Raw genomic sequence first — 19,563 nt, forward strand, 5'->3', positions numbered from 1 at the left:
ATGGGCGCGATTCTCCGCTCTCCACGCGGCGTGGGAGAATCGCGGGAGGGCCCCCTGACAAAATTCACGCCCCCCTCGCACCCCCCGCGATTCTCCCCCCCCCCCCCCGCTTGGAAGTATCGCCGCTCACCGTTTTTCACGGCGACCGGTGATTCTCCGACACGGATGGGCCGAGCGGCCTGCCATTCGCGGCCGTTTCACGACGGCGGCAAACACACCTGGCTGTAGATGGCCTAGAAAGGAAAGAGCACAATGACTGTGCTCGGGAGGGGACAGGCCCGCGATCGGTGCCCACCGATCGTCGGGCCGGCGTCCAAATCAGACGCACTATTTCCCCTCCGCCGCCCCGCAAGATCAAGCCGCCACATCTTGCGGGCCACCGCGCATGCGCGGGTTCGTGCCGTCAGCGTCATGATGTCAGCCGCGCATGGGCGGGTTGGAGCCGGCCAACCTGCGCATGCGCAGCTGACGTCATTAGGCGCGCCGGCCGCGTCATTCTCGGCGCGACGCCCCCGCGGCCGAGATTTACAGAGTGCCGCTCCTAGCCCCGCCGGGAGGGGAGAATAGGGGGTGAGGAGAGGCCGTCGTGAAACTCGGCCGAGTTCACGACGGCCCTCCCGATTTTTCCCGGGAGCGGAGAATTCCGCCCTATATATTTTAAGTTACTAAAGCAGGTAGCTATAATCAATGTTTTTTTTACTGGAACAGATATTTAAATGAAAATATAGAAAGATAGGCCAAAACACTTCTGTCCTCTGTCTGAGTCCACAGCAGTCCATCAAAAGCGAAAGTAAAAAACAGCTCACAGAGCCGCAGTCCAGCTCCACCCACACCATGACATCACTGAAGCCATGTGATAAGACAAAAACCTTTCTTAAAGGGACACTCCCATGATAGCCCCCTCAAGAAAATCCTCTCTTTTTAACACTGCACTATTTTCCTTAATTAGCACTGTCGCCCCACTTCCCTTTTATCCGTAAATAAAAGTGAATACTGTAGATGCTGGAAATCCGAAATAAAAGCAGAAAGTTCTGGAAATATTCATCTGCAGAGAGACACAAAATTAATGTTTCAAATTGAATATGACTCAAGTTCTGTGGAAGTAATATTTGACTTGAGACATTAACTCTGTCTCACTCTCTCTCACTCAAGGATAGTACAGTTGAAGTGAACTTTTACAGTACATAAGCAAAACTGTTAATAAATAATTTAATTGTCTTGTTCTGGAAAACACATGTTGCAGGCCTGATGTCCTCATTGCTTAAAGATAAGTTAGGTAAATTCAACAACCAAATTCAAATGTCAAATCCATTTCAGGATTCTCTCAAAGGGATGGACTTGCAGCAGGTCAGCAAGTTAGTTGCTTGTAGTATCATTACCAGAAGGTCAGTTTGCTGTATTGGTGGGCCCAAAAAGGAATAGGCTCAAAGACCTTGTGATGTTACAGTCTCTGTTTTTTTTAACATACAGTTGTTACAGATTTTCCCACTGCTGCTCTGCAGTCAGCATTTAAAGGTTACAAATGGAGAAACATGGCTGCTATGCCATGAGGGTCCTCATAGTTGCAGTTACTTTTCCAAATACAGTGATGGTCTTGGGTTGAGGAGCCACATCTTGCTTTATTGTTTGAAGAATTCATCCTGAGGGGCTGAGGACAATCACTCTTTGTTTCAAAAGAGACACAATTCAGGAATTTCTCGATAGTCTCAGGAAGTTTGTAGTTGACACCTTTTCACCCGGAATGTCCTCTGTTGTCTCGATTGGACAGTGAGTCAGTTTTTGAATACATAGACAGGTCATCTGAACTTCAGTGGCCAGCTTTGCAGCACATTGTCCACTTTTTAAATGAAAAGTCAATTTCAAAGAGCCCACATTGAATAAAGTTTGTATCTTCAAAGATGGGAATATGACATGCTGTTACTGGACATGCCATCAAGATAATTACAGCTGGAACAGGAAGTGTGGTAGTTGGCATTGGGAGCAAGGCACTTAAAAAAGCAGTAAATTACAAATTATATGTGAAGCAATGCTTACCTCAGAATCATTATAGGACAATTATCTGATTGGGGAGCTGAAGTACCATCATATAAAATTAGATTGTACTCAAGATGTTTCAAAGTCTATGATTAAGTACAATCTTGAAATCACTTCCAGATGTAAGACAACATAAAATGTACATTAGAAAGAATAAATATAGCTATTTCCTTCTGGTTCTCCATCCTTAATAATCTACCATCCAAGAACATATGCCAGTAATTTTCTCGCTGAAATCCACATTAATTCCATCCATCATTTAGCCTCCAATTAAGAACGGAACACAATAGTCAATGGCCCAACAGCTCTGCAGGTTTTTTGTCATGAATTGATAGATGTAATTGATCGCACAGAATGCACCTACTTCAACCACTTCAACAGGACACTTAAATTGAAAGCCAAATTAAGCATACCTCCATTTTAGCATCGGAACATCACAACTGCATTTCAGATCCCACAGAATCTGTGAATGTCAGAGGAAACCAATCAGTATAGTCCAGATGGAATTTTACCAGGAATTTGGAAGCAGAATCAAGGATAGGTGGGTTTGGAAAATTATGAAAAATACCTCTCTTTCCACCTTCCTTTGGATTTCCCAGAGATGGGTTGCCAATTAGGTCAAGAGCACCTGGGTGAAATACACAGCCAATTTAGACAATTAACTCACCTCTTTGTTGCAGTATAGGGGAGAAACTAACAATCATTTGGCCAGCCAAGCTGTAGCTAGTTCTGATGGGAGCAACACCTTGAAGCAAATATTTTGGATAGTTTGCAAAAGGAGGAACTTGGTGTCATTCCACTGAGATCACATGGTGTTTAGGCTTGTGACTGTGCACAGGGACATCAAAGGGCTCCACACACTCCATGGTGGGTGTGCTACTGAGGAGGAACTGTGGCTACAGGTCAGCAAAAACAGCGGCAGGGGTAGCAACTGCTAGAAGGCCAGCAACTAAATCATGCAACACAAGGACTGACATCTGGATGCAGTAAAGAGGATGGCTAAAGGGCTTCACCCAGAAGAAGACACAACCTGGTGGACAAGATCTATTGGCGAACGGTAGTTTCTTCGACCTATCGGAGCAACAGTGCTTTCAAAGCTGCGGCTTCCCTGTCAGATGATTCCTAACCTGTGTACTTTGAGAGAGGATGACCTGATGCCATTACGGGCAGGGGAGTACTCATTGCACATAGCGATCAAAGTAACCGTAGCTTTGAAGTTGTGTATCTGGCTCATTCTAGGGCTCAGGCACAAACGTCTGCAGAAGGGCATCACAGTAAAGTTTGACACATATGTGGCCACTCAAGCCCAGGGGGCTATCAGCTTCATCTCAGGAGCAGTATTTCCTTATGTCCAGGGGATAATTGACTCCACAAGCTTAGTATATAATCCCTGATTCTAGCAACTGTGCCGAGCTAAGTATAACTGGATGGTTCCTCAGAGTCCAATGGGGACTCTCCATAGCCATCTCTGCCTGTGGAAATCTCTCCTGTTCAAATATAAAATGCTCCTCACCTTATGCCACCCTTTCTACCTGTGATGTTGGACCCAAGGTAAGTGTCATCTGCACGGATGGAAGACGTGTACGAGCCATGTGACTGTGCTTCCTTTGAGGACTGCAATACCTTATCCCACATCTCTCGCTGCACTTTTGGAAATGCCCTTGAGGGAGATAAAATACAATTGTCAGTGCTACATGTGACAGCAAAATTAATGCCATATCCAGAAAGAAACAGGATTTGAATAATTAGGCTAATTTTGAGATGGCAAAGCAGATTTAAATCAGAAGCAGAAAATGTGAAGCTGCAATAACAGCATTAAAAGCAATAGAGGTAAGTTTGCACCCGAAATTAATTTGAAATCTTATCAGGCTAGTTCAAAGCTTAATTTCTAACTGCCAAACCAAAATATGAGCAGGTGAATATTCTGTGCGATTAATTGAATTGTATATTTTTGTGCATGCCTTTTTGACATCTGCAAAATTATGCTGATAACGAAAGGTCCATAAAATTGTAATGTTTGGCATTAAAAAGAGGATATAGAATAAAATGAGATACTAGTAAACAAAGAATTTTTAACAGCAAAACATTCAAAATAATGGAATCTTTTGAGAGCAGAACTATATAATTAATATCATTCAATAAATTTGCATTCTCAGAAATTACAAGTGTATTAAACCGTACTGTTTTGTGATTTTGTGCTAATTACAGGGTAACATCCATTCTCCCATTCCTCATAGAATTTCACCTCTTATGAATTTAATGTTGTAATTTATTTTAATAGCACATAAAGTTGATATCAAAAAACAAATATGATTGTTTTATAATCTGCTATCTTCCAAGGTAAATAGATATATATGTGAAGATTTTAATTTAGAAAGCAGGTGTTTCATTGTAAATATGTTCATTTACCTCTTTTCCCTTTGGTGCAAAGTTGACTCCTGCTCTTCAGGCAGTGTTTGATGTGTTTTTGCTTCTGCAGCTTTCTCACTGATTTTGTTGAATCTAAAGCATGTTTCAACAGCAACCACAACTTGTAATTATATAATGCCTGTAATGTAATAAAACGGTTCAAGGTGCTTCACAGGAACATTTTGAGGTAAAACTGGACAATGTACCACAGGACAATATTAGAATAAATGGTGAAAAGCTTGGTCATTGAGGTTGGTTTTAAGGAGGGTTAGAAAGGAGAAAAACTTTAAGGAGGGTTAGAAAGGAGATGGAGAGGTTTAGGGAAGGCATTCCAGAGTTTTGGTCCAAGAAAACTGAATGCATGACCATCAATGATGGAGCAATTAAAATTGAGAATGCTCAAGAGGCCAGAATTAGATGATGCAGGTATCTCGGTGGAGAGGCTAAGGCTTTGCTAGATGTTGTAGCTATTGATGTAACGTTTTGTTTTGCATCTGAAGCCTCATGCACAACCTTTCTGATTGGTTCAGTGTTGGTTTATGGCTCAGTTTTCAGGTTAGTTTATTGTAGTGGAAACTTGGAGCTTGCCAAGAAAAAAACTCACAGTTAACCATCAGCACATTTTCTTCACATAAGCAATAGCAATAGAAAGAGGTAGTTTATAACTTGCTTCACATAGTACTTGCCAGCTTGTTCCTGACACTGCCATCAACAGTACCATTTCACTTACCTTACCCCTCCTGTCAATCACTGCCTTGACCTTCCAAACTCCCATGTGTATCTGCTCTTTGCTATGCCCTGGTCATTGCCTACTTTACTCCCTGCTCTGTCTCACACTTTCCGTCAAGGATTTATTCTGAGAAAAACAATTCTGTTTTATTGAAAATTGTCTTTTATCTTGACCAACTACATGCTATCTTGTCTTGGCTAAAATCGCTGAAATTTTAATTAAACCCTCAGCCATGCTTCCAGTCTTCCCGCCATAAAACCTTGGTCAGAATTTTTTTTCAAAATATTTTTATTAAGCCATTCATAATTTTTAACAATTTTCAAGACGACAAAAAACAAAGTAAATAACACCCACCCAACCAAACCCAGCCAACATGGCTTGCATACACAATTCCACAATCCCCCTTTCCCACTAACTATTTTGCACCTCATCCAACCCCCCATGCCTCCCTCTTTCCCTTTACCCCCCCACCCCCTTAAAGATAACGGCTGCCACCTCCGGGCGAACCCTAACATCGATCCTCTCAGGACGAACTTGATCTTCTCAAGCCTGAGAAACCAGGCCATGTCACTGACCTATACCCCAGATTTCTGGAGTTCCGGATCCCTCCACACCAATACGATCCGTCTCCGGGTTACCAGGGAGGCAAAGGCCAAAACATCAGCCTCTCTCGCCCCCTGGACTCCCTGGTCTTCTGACACACCAAACATCGCCACCTCTGGACTCGGAACCACCTGTGCCTTCAATACCATTGACATGACATCAGCATATCCCTGCCAAAATCCCCTAAGTCTCGGACAGGCCCCAAACATGTGGACATGATTTGCGAGCCCTCCCGTACACCGCCCACACCTATCCTCCACCCCTTCAAAGTACCTGATCCGATGGGCCACAGTCATATGCGCCCTGTGGACCACCTTGAATTGTATCAGGCTAAGCCTGACGCATTGACTCTACTCAGGATGTCCTCCCAGAACCCCGCCTCTAACTCCTTGCCCAATTCTTCCTCCCACTTTCGTTTCACTTCCCCAATCGGGGCTCCCTCCCATTCCATGAGCTCTTTCTACATTTCTATGACCTTCCCACTCCCATTTTCGACGCTACCTTATCCTGTATCCACTGGGGCGGTAGGTGCGGAAAGGTTGAGACCTGCCTCCGCGCGAAGTCCCTCACCTGCAGGTATCGGAACCCATTCCCCCTGGGCAGCTCAAACTCCTCCTCCAACTATCCCCTGCCTCCCCCGTACTATCCCCTGCCAGTCGTTTGACGCTCTCAGCGCCATCGCCAATGGCTCTATGGCCAAGGCAAACAATAGTGGGGAGAGTGAACATCCCTGACTCGTCCCCCGGTGCAGCCTAAAATAATCCAAGCTCACTTGGTTCGTCCGCACACTCGCCACCGGTGCCTGGTACAGCAACCGGACCCAGTCCACAAAACTCTGCACAAACCCAAACTGCCCCAGGACCTCCCATAAGTATTCCCACTTCACCCGGCCAAAGGCCTTCCCTGCATCCATTGTGATCTGCACCTCCACCTCTCTTCCCTTGGAGGGCATCATAAGCACATTTAGCAGCCTTCTAATGTTCGCTGTTAAATGCCTCCCCTTCACAAACCCAGTCTGGTCTTTTCCTCTCACCCCACACAATCCTCAATTCTCGAGGCCAAGATCGTGGCCAGTAGCTTGGCATCTACATTTAGAAGGGAGATTGGCCTGTATGACCCACATTGTACCGGGTCCTTGTCCCACTTCAGCCTGAGAGAGGTCTGTTACATCGTCGAGAGTGGGGAGAGGGGCGGTGGTGTACCCCTCGCTCCCCAGCCTCATTAAATGCCCTTACCAGCAAGGGCCCCAGCACTCCTGAAAACTTTTTATAGAACTCCACTGGGTACCCATCCGGCCCCGGGGCTTTGCCCGGCTGCATCCCCCCAACCCCTCCACCACTTCAACCAGCACAACTGGGTCCCCTTGGCCCTCCGCCAGCTCTTCGCCCACCCTCGGAAACTCCAATGCCTCCAAATACCGCCTCATCCCCTTTAGCCCAGCTGGGGGCTCCAACTCGTGTTACTTGCTGTAAAAGTCCCTAAACCCCCAACAAGTCCAAGATCGTGTTCTCTCCTCTGTCCTTCACTTTTCCAATCTCCCTCACCACCTCCCGTTTCCTTCGCTGGTATGCTTGCATCATGCTAGCCTTCTCTCCCTATTCATCCACCGCCCCTCTCACCTTTCTCAACTGCCCCACCACCTTCCCTATAGATAGCAACCCAAACTCCATCTGCAGCTTCTACCACTCCTCCAACAAACCAACTCGGGGCCTCCGAGTGCTTCCTGTCTTCTTGGAGAATCTCCCTCACTAACCTATCCATCTCCGCCCGCTCCGCCTTCTCCCTATGTGCCCTTATCAAGATAAACTCTCACCATTGCCTTCAACACCTCCCATACCATAGCTGCCGAAACCTACTCTGTATCGTTTATCTCCACATATCTCCGAATGGCCTCCCTCACCTGCACACACACCTCCTCCTCCACTAATAACCCTACATCTAACCTCCAGTGCAGGTGCTGCCCCCCCCCCCCCCTTACTCACCCATACGTCCACCCAGTGTGCGGCACGATCAACTCTACTCTCCCCGAGTACTCAACGTCCACCACTATCCCCGCCAACAATGTCCTATCCATGATGAAAAAGTCAATTTGGGAGTACACTTCATGTACATGGAAAAAAAATGAGTACTCTTTCACTCTCAATCCCCCAAATCTCCATGGATCCAGCCCCCCCACCTTTTCCATAAACCCCTCTAGTTCCTTCGCTGCCGCTGACACCCTCCCTGTCCTCGAACTCGACCTATCCAGCCTTGGATCTATAACTGTATTAAAATCCCCGTCCCATAATCAGCCGATGCGAGTCCAGATCAGGGATCTTCCCCAATACCCGCCCCATGATCTCTACGTCGTCCGAGTTTGGTGCATAAATATTCACCAGCACCACCGGCATTCCCTCCAATTCCCGCTCACCATAACGTACTTGCCCCCCGAGTCTGCCACTATATTTCCCACTTCAAACGCCACCCGCTTGTTAATCAGAATCGCCACCCCCCTGGTTTTAGAGTCAGTTCCTGAAATGGAATATCTGCCCCACCCATCCCTTCCTCAGCCTAGTCTGATCCACCACCCTTAGGTGTGTCTTCTGTATCATTAAGCATGTCAAATGTGAGAACACATGGGCCCTCTTGACTGGTCCATTCAACCCTCTCACATTCCATGTGGTCAGCCTCCCCCCCCCCCCCCCCCGTTGCTGATCAACCATAACCATTCCTGGCCAGCCTCCAGCCCGCGTCCCGCACTTCCTCAGGCCCGCCCTCGGGCAACCACCGTCATAGACCCTCACTATGTTACCCTTCAACAACCCCTCCCCTGTCAGCAGTCTTCTACCCCCATCTCCCTTCCACCCCCACCCCATGACAAAATAACAATCTCAACTCCCATCAACTCACTTGCCACCTGCTCACCCCCCCCACTGCGCTTCCGTGAGCTAGCCTGCCCAGCGAGCCTGGTCGTCCCCCGCCTAAGGCGCCTAGCATCCTACCCCCACTTATTTCCCCCCCCCCCACTCATCCATCCTATCAGTGGAAACTTTACAATCCCCACTGAACACAAAGAAAAGAACAACCCACCATCCCCCCATCAAGAACGAAACAAACCCAAAGCGGCCCCAAGTACAGTGCAAAAGTGGTTCAGACAAACCTGAAGAAAACCAAAATACAAGATAGTAACATCCCTCCAGTGTTCAATGCCAGACCATTGTCTCTAACAAATTCCATTGTCTCCTCTGGCGACCCAATGTAGTGTTCCCGGCCTTCACACGTAACCCACAAACGCACTGGGAACAACATGCCTAACTTAACCCCCTTCTTGAAGAGGTCCGGCTTCACTTTATTGAAGCTCACCCTCCTTTTGGTCCGTTCTGCACCTGATAGACGCGTAGCTCACTGCCTTCCCAAGTACAGCACATCGTCTGCCTGGCCCATCTCAAAATCCGTTCCTTATCCAGGAACCGGTGCAGTCGCACCACCATCACCCTCGGCAGCTCGTTCCCTTGCGGGTTCCTGATCCGCGCTCTGTGCGCCCGGTCCACCTCCAGGGGCCGAGCAAACTCTTCTTCACCCAGCAGCATCTCAAACATCCATGCCACATATGCGCCGGCATCCGCTCCTTCACTGCCCTTCGGCAGGCCGACGATCCTAATGTTATGCCTGCGCAATCTATTCTCCAGATCCTCCACCTTCACCTGTAGCCTCCTTTGTTGATCTTGCATCAATCCCATCTCCGCAGCCATCGAGGCAAGCTGCTACTCGTGCTCCCCCACCGCCTCCTCCACCTTCCAAATCACCTTTGGGCCTCCAACATAATTTCCATGCGGCCGATGCCCGTCTTTATCGGATCAACCACACTGGCCAGGTCCTCCAGGTTCTCCTTCCTCTGCCGGGCAAATTTCTTGTGGAGTAAGTTCACTAGCTGATCCATCAACCACTGGGCAGACCAACTTGGATTTTGACCCTCCGCCATCTTCCACTGCATCGCGGGCTCCACAACAACTTTCAACAATTGTTCCTTTTTTCAACCACGTCTGGTCCACGAATCCATACACCGGTGGGATACACTTCTTCCACCTCTCTTGCACCTTTTACAATCACTCAGCTCCGCCGTTAGCTGGGGTAAAGATACAAAACGTCCACCACGAGTGAGAGCCACCAAATGTGCGACTACTCCCACCCTGGCTGCCACCCTGGCTGTCAGAAAGTTGTTTTCCTTTGACTCTACAAACTCATGCTGGATTCTTCGAGGCCCTCACAAAAGCAATATTGCAGGGAATGTCCTTCCTTCCACTAAGCATGCTGACGTCCGAAAAAGCCCTCCAGCATCAGGACTTCCTTGCTCAGGGAAAATCCCACTGTCATGTCATGCCAGGTTCGATTCCCAGCTGGGTCACTGTCTGTGTGGAGTCTGCACGTCCTCCCCCTGTGTGCGTGGGTTTCCTCCGGGTGCTCCGGTTTCCCCCCACAGTCCAAAGATGTGCGGGTTAGGTGGATTGGCCATGCTAAATTGCCCGTAGTGTCCTAATAAAAAAAGTAAGGTTAAGGGGGGGGTTGTTGGGTTACGGGTATAGGGTGGATACGTGGGTTTGAGTAGGGTGATCATGGCTCGGCACAACATTGAGGGCCGAAGGGCCTGTTCTGTGCTGTACTGTTCTATGTTCTATGTGAGAGTATCTTTAAGAAATGGGTGTTTACTACTGCAGTGATGTCAGAGAGTGGGTGGAGCTGGGCTGTCTGTCAGTTTTTTATTTTCGTTTTTGAGCTGGCTGCAAGGTGTGTTTTAGTTTCGTTTTCAGAGATGGATAGCTGCAGTCACAGCCAGAAGGTCTCTCTCTCTGTAATCTAAAAACTGTAAATCGATCCTTTGGTGATTTAAAACTAATAACTGCTCTCAGTAGTGACTTTAACCTGATGTGCTTCGTTAAAAGTTCTTTTTTTTTAGTCTTATGGATGTTAAAACGGCAGCTTAAGGATTACTTAGTGTTGTATTCTTTGGGGGTTGTGTTTGAATTGATGGTTGCTAAGATGTTCACTGTATATTTTAAAAGGTTAACTTGAGTTCATAGAATAAACATTGTTTTGCTTTAAAAAATACTTTTCCATTTCTGCTGTACCACACCTGTAGAGTGGGCCATGTGCTCCCCATACCACAATCTATTAAATGTTGTGAGTCAGGTGAACTCCATAATGCACTTTGGGGTTTTCTAAACCCTGGCTCAGAACACCACCCTATTTCTTCATTGTAATAAAAAAAATTTAAATAACCTTGTACGGTCAATTTTGAAGGCAAACAACGTGTATTTGATGGAAACAGATAGGAATGGAGGGAAGAATAGGAAGCAGGATATGGGTGAGCAGCATTTGCCTCCACAACCCAGTTATGCCTAGGAGTGGGGGGAAATCAATGAAATGTAAAGGATAAGGTGAATGACACTGAAGAAAGGGAAATGGCAGAATGCAAGGGGTGTGTTGCTAATTCAAAATAAAGGAGCTGTGGTGGTTTTGAGACCCAAGTGACTGGCAGGAAGGGAAGGAAACAGTCGCAAAGTGAAGGGGTCTGGATGGGAGTGAATGTTGGGAGGAAGGTTGAACCGTCTGGGGAGGAGATGGACAAGATTACATTTCCCGACAATTCCATATAAATGCAACTGCAACTATTGATGGTTTATTTTTCTGCAGCACCATTCCACACCAGTTAAACCTTGTTCTCCTTTACTTGACTTTTACTTCCTCCCAACCATTCAAATCCTTCTCACCTCTCTGTGCCTAATCCTGTCTCCTCTTCCTTTATCAGTCCTCCCTTTCTCAGACTCATTGAGCTGTGCTTTGCTGGGTTTACTGTGTTGGCGTCAGTACAACCACTTCCTTTGCTGTCCACCTGCCCCACCCCTCTAATAACAACTTTGAATTCAAACTCTTCTCTAGACACATACTGTCATCTATATTTCCTGTCGGCAGCCATCTCACCTTCAGACCTAGGTTCCTCCTCAGCCTCGAACATCGTTCCCTCTTGGTCCCACGACCTTTAACTGCATTTTGTTCACAGTTACTCATCCTATTCTAATTTCCTCAAATCGCTTCCATAACCTCTTCTAGGTTTGTAACACTGTAATACTGTCTCAGCCTCAGGTCCAGTTAGCCGATCCTCAATATGTGAACTGAGGTTTTGATTTAGTCTTCCTTCCCCATGTGTAATGCCACAAAGTTGATTGGTAAGATTAACTTAGAACCTTAAATTTATTGTACTTTGGTTTATTTTTCAGAGATTCAGTAAAGTTGTACATCTCTTCACTGTTTCTTCATTCTCCTCCATATGATCTGGGGAATTTGCTTGATTGTGCTAGTGTACGCAACATGAGGAAAAATTATATTCTCAAAGATTGTCGAAACAAAAAATTTGAAGAAAGATCACTCAGTTGATAAATATTGCCAATCTAACAAAAGAGTAAGGCTGGGATTTTCTGCTCCCATTCATATCGGTCAGGTTTGGCAATGGGAGTGGAAAATAACGCAAGAAGTCCAAAGTTGTGTTTCACATTGACGTGAAAGCCTGGTACGATCGTCCTCTCCCCCCATCAGTGGCAAGCATTGCTATCCACATTTCATGGTCAGGAACTTCATTGGAATATATTTGCATCTGGCCCATACACCAGAATCATACTCCTCCCATCTCCATCAAAAAAATCCATCCACAGGGGCATGATATAAGGATGGCATGAAACATAATTGACTTCAAAAGGCATCCCACTGGCGAGCAAATCTTCCAAGGGGTGTTTGGAGGTGAGCACAGCTCTTGCAGAGGGGGTGGGAGAGGAGGTACGGTGTTTGACTACGCCGTGTTGAGGTACAATAGGTGACTCGGGGGAGATGGAGGCCAGTTCGGGGCATGAGGGTTGACTCAGGGGAGACGGGGCCCAGTTAGTGGTACAAGGGTTGATTCGGGGAAGAGATTGGGGCTGAGTCAGCATTGCGAGAGTTTACTCGGGTTACAAGGGTTGATGCGAATCTACAAAGGTTGACTCAAGAGTACTAGAGTTGACCCGAGTGCCGGGATTGACTTGGGAGAGAGGGGTGCCGAGTCGGGGGAGGCAGGAATTGATGCAGAGGAATTGAGGAGGGCCAGGTTGGGGATTTGAAGGATGCCTGGGAGCAACGAGGGTTAGCTTGGAGGCAATGGGGGCCGAGTCAGGGGAAACCAGGGTTAACTTAGGAGAGACCGGGATTTGACCAGATGGTTGACTCGGAGGAGACGCGGGATTGACTTGAGGGCACCAATGATTATTATGAGAATAATCTTTATTGTCACAAGTAGGCTTACATTAACACTGCAATGAAATTACTGTGAAAAGCCCCTAGTCGCCACACTCCGGCACCAGGGGGAGAATTATAAATGTCCAAATTACCTAACAGCACGTCTTTCAGGACTTGTGGGAGCAAACCAGAGCACCCGGAGGAAACCCTCGCAAACACGGGGAGAACGTGCAGACTCAACACAGACAGTGACCCAAGCCAGGATTCGAACCTGGGATCCTGGCACTGTGAAGCAACAGTGCTAACCACTGTGCTACCATGCCTCCTCCTTATTGCTAAGGAGGTGCCACTTATTAGCCCTTTATTACCTCTACCATCATTTTACTGATGGTTGCGAGTAGATTGATGGGTCAGTAATTGGTTGGGTTGGATTTGTCCTGCCTTTTATGTACAGGACAGGGCAGCAGGGTAGCATGGTGGTTAGCATAAATGCTTCACAGCTCCAGGGTCCCAGGTTCGATTCCCGGCTGGGTCACTGTCTGTGTGGAGTCTGCACGTCCTCCCCCTGTGTGCGTGGGTTTCCTCCGGGTGCTCCGGTTTCCTCCCACAGTCCAAAGATGTGCGGGTTAGGTGGATTGGCCATGCTAAATTGCCCGTAGTGTCCTAATAAAAGTAAGGTTAAGGGGGGGATTGTTGGGTTACGGGTATAGGGTGGATATGTGGGTTTGAGTAGGGTGATCATGGCTCGGCACAACATTGAGGGCCGAAGGGCCTGTTCTGTGCTGTACTGTTCTATGTTCTATGTTCTATGTTCTATGTTCTATGTCTGGGCAATTTTTCACAATGCCAGGCAGATACCAGTTTTGTAAATGTGGTAGAACAGCTTGGTTAGGGATGTGGCTAGTTCTAAAGCATATGTAGACACATTTTCGGCGCCTGTTCAGGTACACAGAGTGAGAATTCCGAATGTCCAAATCACTTAACAAGCACATCTTTCGGGACTTGGGGGAGGAAGCCGGCGCACCCGGAGGAAACCAACGCAGACACGGGGAGAATGTGCAGACTCTACACAGGATTGACTCAAGCCGGGAATCAAACCTGGGACCCTGGCGCAGTGAAGACATAGTGTTAACCACTATGCTACCGTGCTGCAGGGAAGCATTGACCCAGGGGAGGCATGGGTGTGGCATTTGAGTTGGGGGGAGGGGCATTTATAGTCAGGTATGAAAAGTACCGGCTTCGTGGTAAGGCCTCACAGAGGGAAGCTTGGGTACGGCCTTCTTAGAAGGGTCTCACAGATATACGGGAAACCTGAGGCATTGTGGTGGGCGGGTGGTTTGTTATCATGGACAGTTTCACTCACTTTGTGGGCGCGGAAGACGTCTGGAGGCGGGATGTTGACAAGCCGTCCCACGCTACCAGGAAACCTGCGGGCGGTGGTCTGCTGCAGGCAGGACCAGAGATGCTGCCACCAGCGATCAGCAGAGAATTGTGCTGTATATCTGTAATGTTGGATTTTCCACATCTTTTGTCATAGCATTTCATTGTCTGAGAAACAGTCCGATTTAAAGCATTTGAATTCCACGTATATTTGAAGAAAGCATAAAATATAACATGTGAAATATTCGCTTGCAATTATGAACAAAATGGGGTAAATGTTGAACTAATTAATCTTTTTCCAAATTTTTATATATGGTCCTGACAATCTCATAATACATTGTTTCTACTAATTAATATTGAAGTGTCTTGCAAATCTATCAGTGTCAATTGATGGTGCATCCGTTTAATGGTTCAATACAAGAGACATGGGGCTTTATAGTTAATAGTCAACACAAACAGCTGTCTACAATGCATAAATCTGGAATAATTTCTTAAATATGAAATTATATATAAATATGCACAGTCAAATTATGTTTGAGAACTCAAAGCCGTTAGAGCCGCATTTGATATATTTAGTGCAATGGCAATGACAATGGTGGGATACAGGTTTGATCACTTATATTACCATAGGTGGGCAGCGCGGTAGCACAGTGGTTAGCACTATGACTTCACAGCACCAGGGTCCCAGGTTCGATTCCCGGCTGGCTCACTGCCTCTGCACGTTCTTCCCATGCCTGCGTGGCTTTCCTCCGGGTGGTCCGGTTTCCTCCCACAAGTCCAAAAACATATGTGCTGTTAGGTAATTTGGACATTCTGAACTCTCCCTCTGTGTCCCCAAACAGCCACCGGAATGTGGCGACTAGGGGCTTTTCACAGTAACTTCATTGCAATGTAAGCCTACTTGTGATAATAAAGATTATTATTGTAAGATTATTATTACCATAGTATCAGTTTTTCTTTATTCATTTGTGGGATGTGGTCTTGACTGCCAAGGCCTTCTTTTATTGCCTATCCTTAATTGTCCCTGAGAAGATTGTGGTTAACTGCTTTCTTGAACAGTTGCAGTCCATGTGGTGAAAGTACTCCTACAATCCTGTCATGCCGGGATTTCCAAAATTTTGCCCCAGCAATGATGAAGATACAGTGATATCTTTCTGAGCAACTGAGGGTAGTGACAGTCTTGTGATACAGGTGATTGGTTTGGAAGGTGCTTTTAAAGGAACCTTGGTGGGTTGCGGCAGTGCATCTTGTAGATGGTAGATGTCACACAGAGCAGCCATGGTACACCATGGTGCAGGGAATGAATGTGTGGATGACTGCCAAAAATGGGCTTCATTGTCCTGATGTGGAGATGCCAGCGTTGGACTGGGGTGAGCACAGTAAGAAGTCTGACAACACCAGGTTAAAGTCCAACAGGCTTGTTTCAAATCACTAGTTTTCGGAGCACTGCTCCTTCCTCAGGTGAATGAAGAGATGTGTTCCAGAAATTAGTTTAGCGTCAGTTCAATAAGTTCAATCAGTCAATAAGTTCCACCCCACCATCAGACATCAAAAAGTTCCATTCTACCATCATACTTCAATAAGTTCCACCATCATCAAACTCAATAAGTTCCATCCCACCATCAGACTCACCATGGACTACTCTCCAAAATCGGTTGCATTCTTGGACACACTCATCTCCATCAAGGACGGTCACCTCAGCACTTTGCTTTACCGCAAGCCCACGGATACAGCCACGGTCCACTTCTCCAGCTTCCAACCTAAACACATTAAAGAAGCCATCCCCTATGGCCCAACCCTCCGTACACACAGGATCTGCTCAGACGAGGAGGAGCGTAACAGACATATACAAACGTGAAAGATGCTCTTGTACGAACGGGATATGGCACACGACTCATCGATTGACAGTTCCAACGCGCCACAGCAAAAAAATGCACCGATCGCCTCAGAAGACAAACACGGGACACAACCGACAGAGTACCCTTCGTCATCCAGTACTTCCCCGGAGCGGAGAAACTACAACATCTTCTTTGCAGCCTTCAACACGTCATCGATGTAACATTGGCGATACCATGCAGACGCTGCGACAACGGATGAACGGACATCACGCGACAATCGCCAGGCAGTAATGTTCCCTTCCAGTCAGGGAACACTTCAGCAGTCAAGGGCATTCAGCCTCTGATCTCCGGGTAAGCGTTCTCCAAGGCGGCCTTCAGAACACATGACAATGCAAAATCGACGAGCAGAAACTTAGAGCCAAGTTCCGCACACATGAGTAAGGCCTCAACCAGGACCTTGGATTCATGTCGCATTACATTCATCACCCACCATCTGGCCTGAGCTTGCAAAATCCTACCAACTGTCCTGCCTTGAGACAATTCACACCTCTTTAATCTGGGGTTACCCCTCTCTTTAGATCTGTACAGATTTAATTACCTGCAAATGCTCGCATTCAAAGCATTGGGCTGGTTTAGCTCACTGGAGGGGCTGGTTTAGCTCACTGGGCTAAATCGCTGGCTTTTAAAGCAGACCAAGCAGGCCAGCAGCACGGTTCGATTCCCGTACCAGCCTTCCCGGACAGGCGCCGGAATGTGGCGACTAGGGGCTTTTCACAGTAACTTAATTGAAGCCTACTCGTGACAATTAGCGATTTTCATTTTTCATTTCATTGTCTTGCATCTTTGACTTTATCTATGTTTCTGGAACATACCTCTTCATTCACCTGAAGAAGGAGCAGTGCTCTGAAAGCTAGTGATTTGAAACAAACCTGTTGGACTTTAACCTGGTGTCGTAAGACTTTTCATTGTCCTAGATTGTGTTGAGCTTCTTGAGTAATTGTTGGAACTGCAGTCATCCAGGCAAGCAGAGAGTATTTGATTTCAATTCTGACTTATGTTTTACGGATGGTGAAAAGGCTTTGATGAGTCAGGACATGAGTTAATAACCACAGAATACTTAGCCTCGAACCGATTTCCACTGCCACAGCATTTATGTGGCTGGTACAGTTAGGTTTCTGATCATTGGTGACTCCAGGTTGTTGATGGTGGGGGATTTGGCAATAGTAATGCCATTGAATGTTAAGGGCAATTGGTTAGACATTCTCTTTTGATGATAATCATTGCTTGACACTTGTGTGGCATGAATGTCACTTGTCGCTTAATAGCTCTGGCCACAGTGCTGTTCAGTTCTTGTGGCAGGTGTACACATACTTTGACATTATCTTATCACAGAATCTCCAGTCCGCCAGCAACCCCATGTCCATCCTCCACCCCGGCTTCTGGGCCACCCCCTTCTCAAGTACCTCGTCCATGCAGTGTGGAGCGTGATATGAGATCACTATTGCCGAATACTCTGCCCTCTTAACTCCAGCCAATAGTCCCTTCCCCACCATGAAAAAGTCAATGCTTGAGAACACCTTGTACACCGGGAGAAAAATGAGTACTTCTGATCCTTCAGATGTAAAAATCTCCACAGGTCAAACACCCCATCTACCTCATAAGCCCAGCCAACAGGGTCAGCAAGTGCAGCTGGGACTTGTCCACCCTCGGCTTCAGCACTGCGTTCCAAACACCCCTCCTCACAGAATCATAACATGGGTATCCAAATCCGGGATTGCAGCCAGCGTTTTCTTCACAAAACCCTCATCATCCCAATTGGGGGCATATATGCTCACCAACTGTCATAATATCCATTCATGTATATAATGAGACGTAGAGAGGCAGTGATTGACACATAGGATGACCAATGAACACACAATACAGAACAACCAATCACCAGACAAGACACCACCACTATAAAGCTCACAGGGCATTAAGACGCCCGCTCTTTTCGGGACCCAGACACTGAGACAGTCAGAGTGCACAAGTCAGTGGACATTATTGCCATGTGGTAGATAGTAAGTCTGGTCAAACCAGTAAGAGGTCATCAGTAGGATTAGAAGAGTGTCAACCCACAGCTGAACATGTACAGCCGTTCATAGTTTAAATAAAACTGTGTTAGATCATCTCTGGTGTTAGACGTTTGTTTCTAGCTTCCCTGCATCCAGTTGCAGTCAACGTCAAACCAACCCGCCTAACACATCACCAACGACACCAACCTCCCCTCCAATGTACCTGTTATGATCATGTATCCACCCATCGATCCGCCACCACCTTCTCCATCTGGAACCTCACCCACTTGCCCACCAAAATCACCACCCTCGAGTCTTACTATCAAACCCCGAATGAAACACCTGACTCACCCAACCCTAACTAAGCCACTTCTGATTCATCATTCTCAGATGGGTCTCTTGAGGCATTACCACATCGGCTTTTAAACTCTTCAAATGCGCAAACCCTCTCGCTCTCTTTACCAGTCCCCATAACCCCTCACATTCCACTTCACCATTCTGACCAGGGGTCTTTCACTGCCCCCCCTCTCCGCCCCTCCTGTCCACCATCATCATTACCCCAGGCCCCACACCACCGGACATATCTGCCCCATCCTTTTGTTACTGTTGACTCCTCCCCACCTCCCAGAATCCCTCATCCACTTCTTCTTGCGAACACCTCACCCAGTATCGATCCCATCCCCCCACCATTCACACCTCCCAGGTCCATTGAAATCTGTTCTACCAGGCTCCAATGATAGCGGCCCCTCCCCCCACCACACTCCTATTTACAAGCCAACCTTTGTTTGCACGCTGGTGATCCCTGCTAGAGCCTTCTCTTCACAATCCACACCTTAAGCAACCCGGCCCCTCATGCCCAGAAACTCTTCAATTCCCCCCTTCCCCACTCCCACCAAAAGCCGACCCCAATCCCCATCCACACCGCCTGAGTGGAGAGACACACCCCCAGAACAATTACAAATCATATCCATAAGAAGAAACAAGAACACATGTTAAAAAACCCCCCACTAAAAATCAGAAAAAAATATCCAGGAGGCACAAAAACTCAAGAAAAACATTCCCAGTTCAGGCCCCAACACTCATCCTAATCCCAGTCCTTCAGCCTTCCCGAAACCCCCTACCGCCTCCGCCGTCTCAAAATAAAAGTCCTTTGAGTCATGAGTCGCTTTCAGATTCGAAGGGTCGACCACTCTGAACCTCACCCCACTGCTCTACAATGCCGCCCTCACCCGTCCAACAGCCACCAGCCTTCTCGCCTGCATCACCGTAAGATCTT

The 19,563-nt window shown here is 47.1% G+C and overlaps 1 protein-coding gene across 1 annotated transcript in view; it reads left to right on the forward strand.

Annotated features, from left to right (window-relative positions):
* Positions 1-19,563, forward strand: part of LOC119962275 (sperm-associated antigen 16 protein-like) — a 1,248,392-nt gene that overhangs the window by 312,688 nt on the left and 916,141 nt on the right. The gene's annotated exons all lie outside the window — the stretch shown is intronic.

The sequence above is a fragment of the Scyliorhinus canicula genome, chromosome 2 (assembly GCF_902713615.1).
Source record: "Scyliorhinus canicula chromosome 2, sScyCan1.1, whole genome shotgun sequence".
Classification (NCBI taxonomy): Eukaryota; Metazoa; Chordata; class Chondrichthyes; order Carcharhiniformes; family Scyliorhinidae; genus Scyliorhinus; species Scyliorhinus canicula.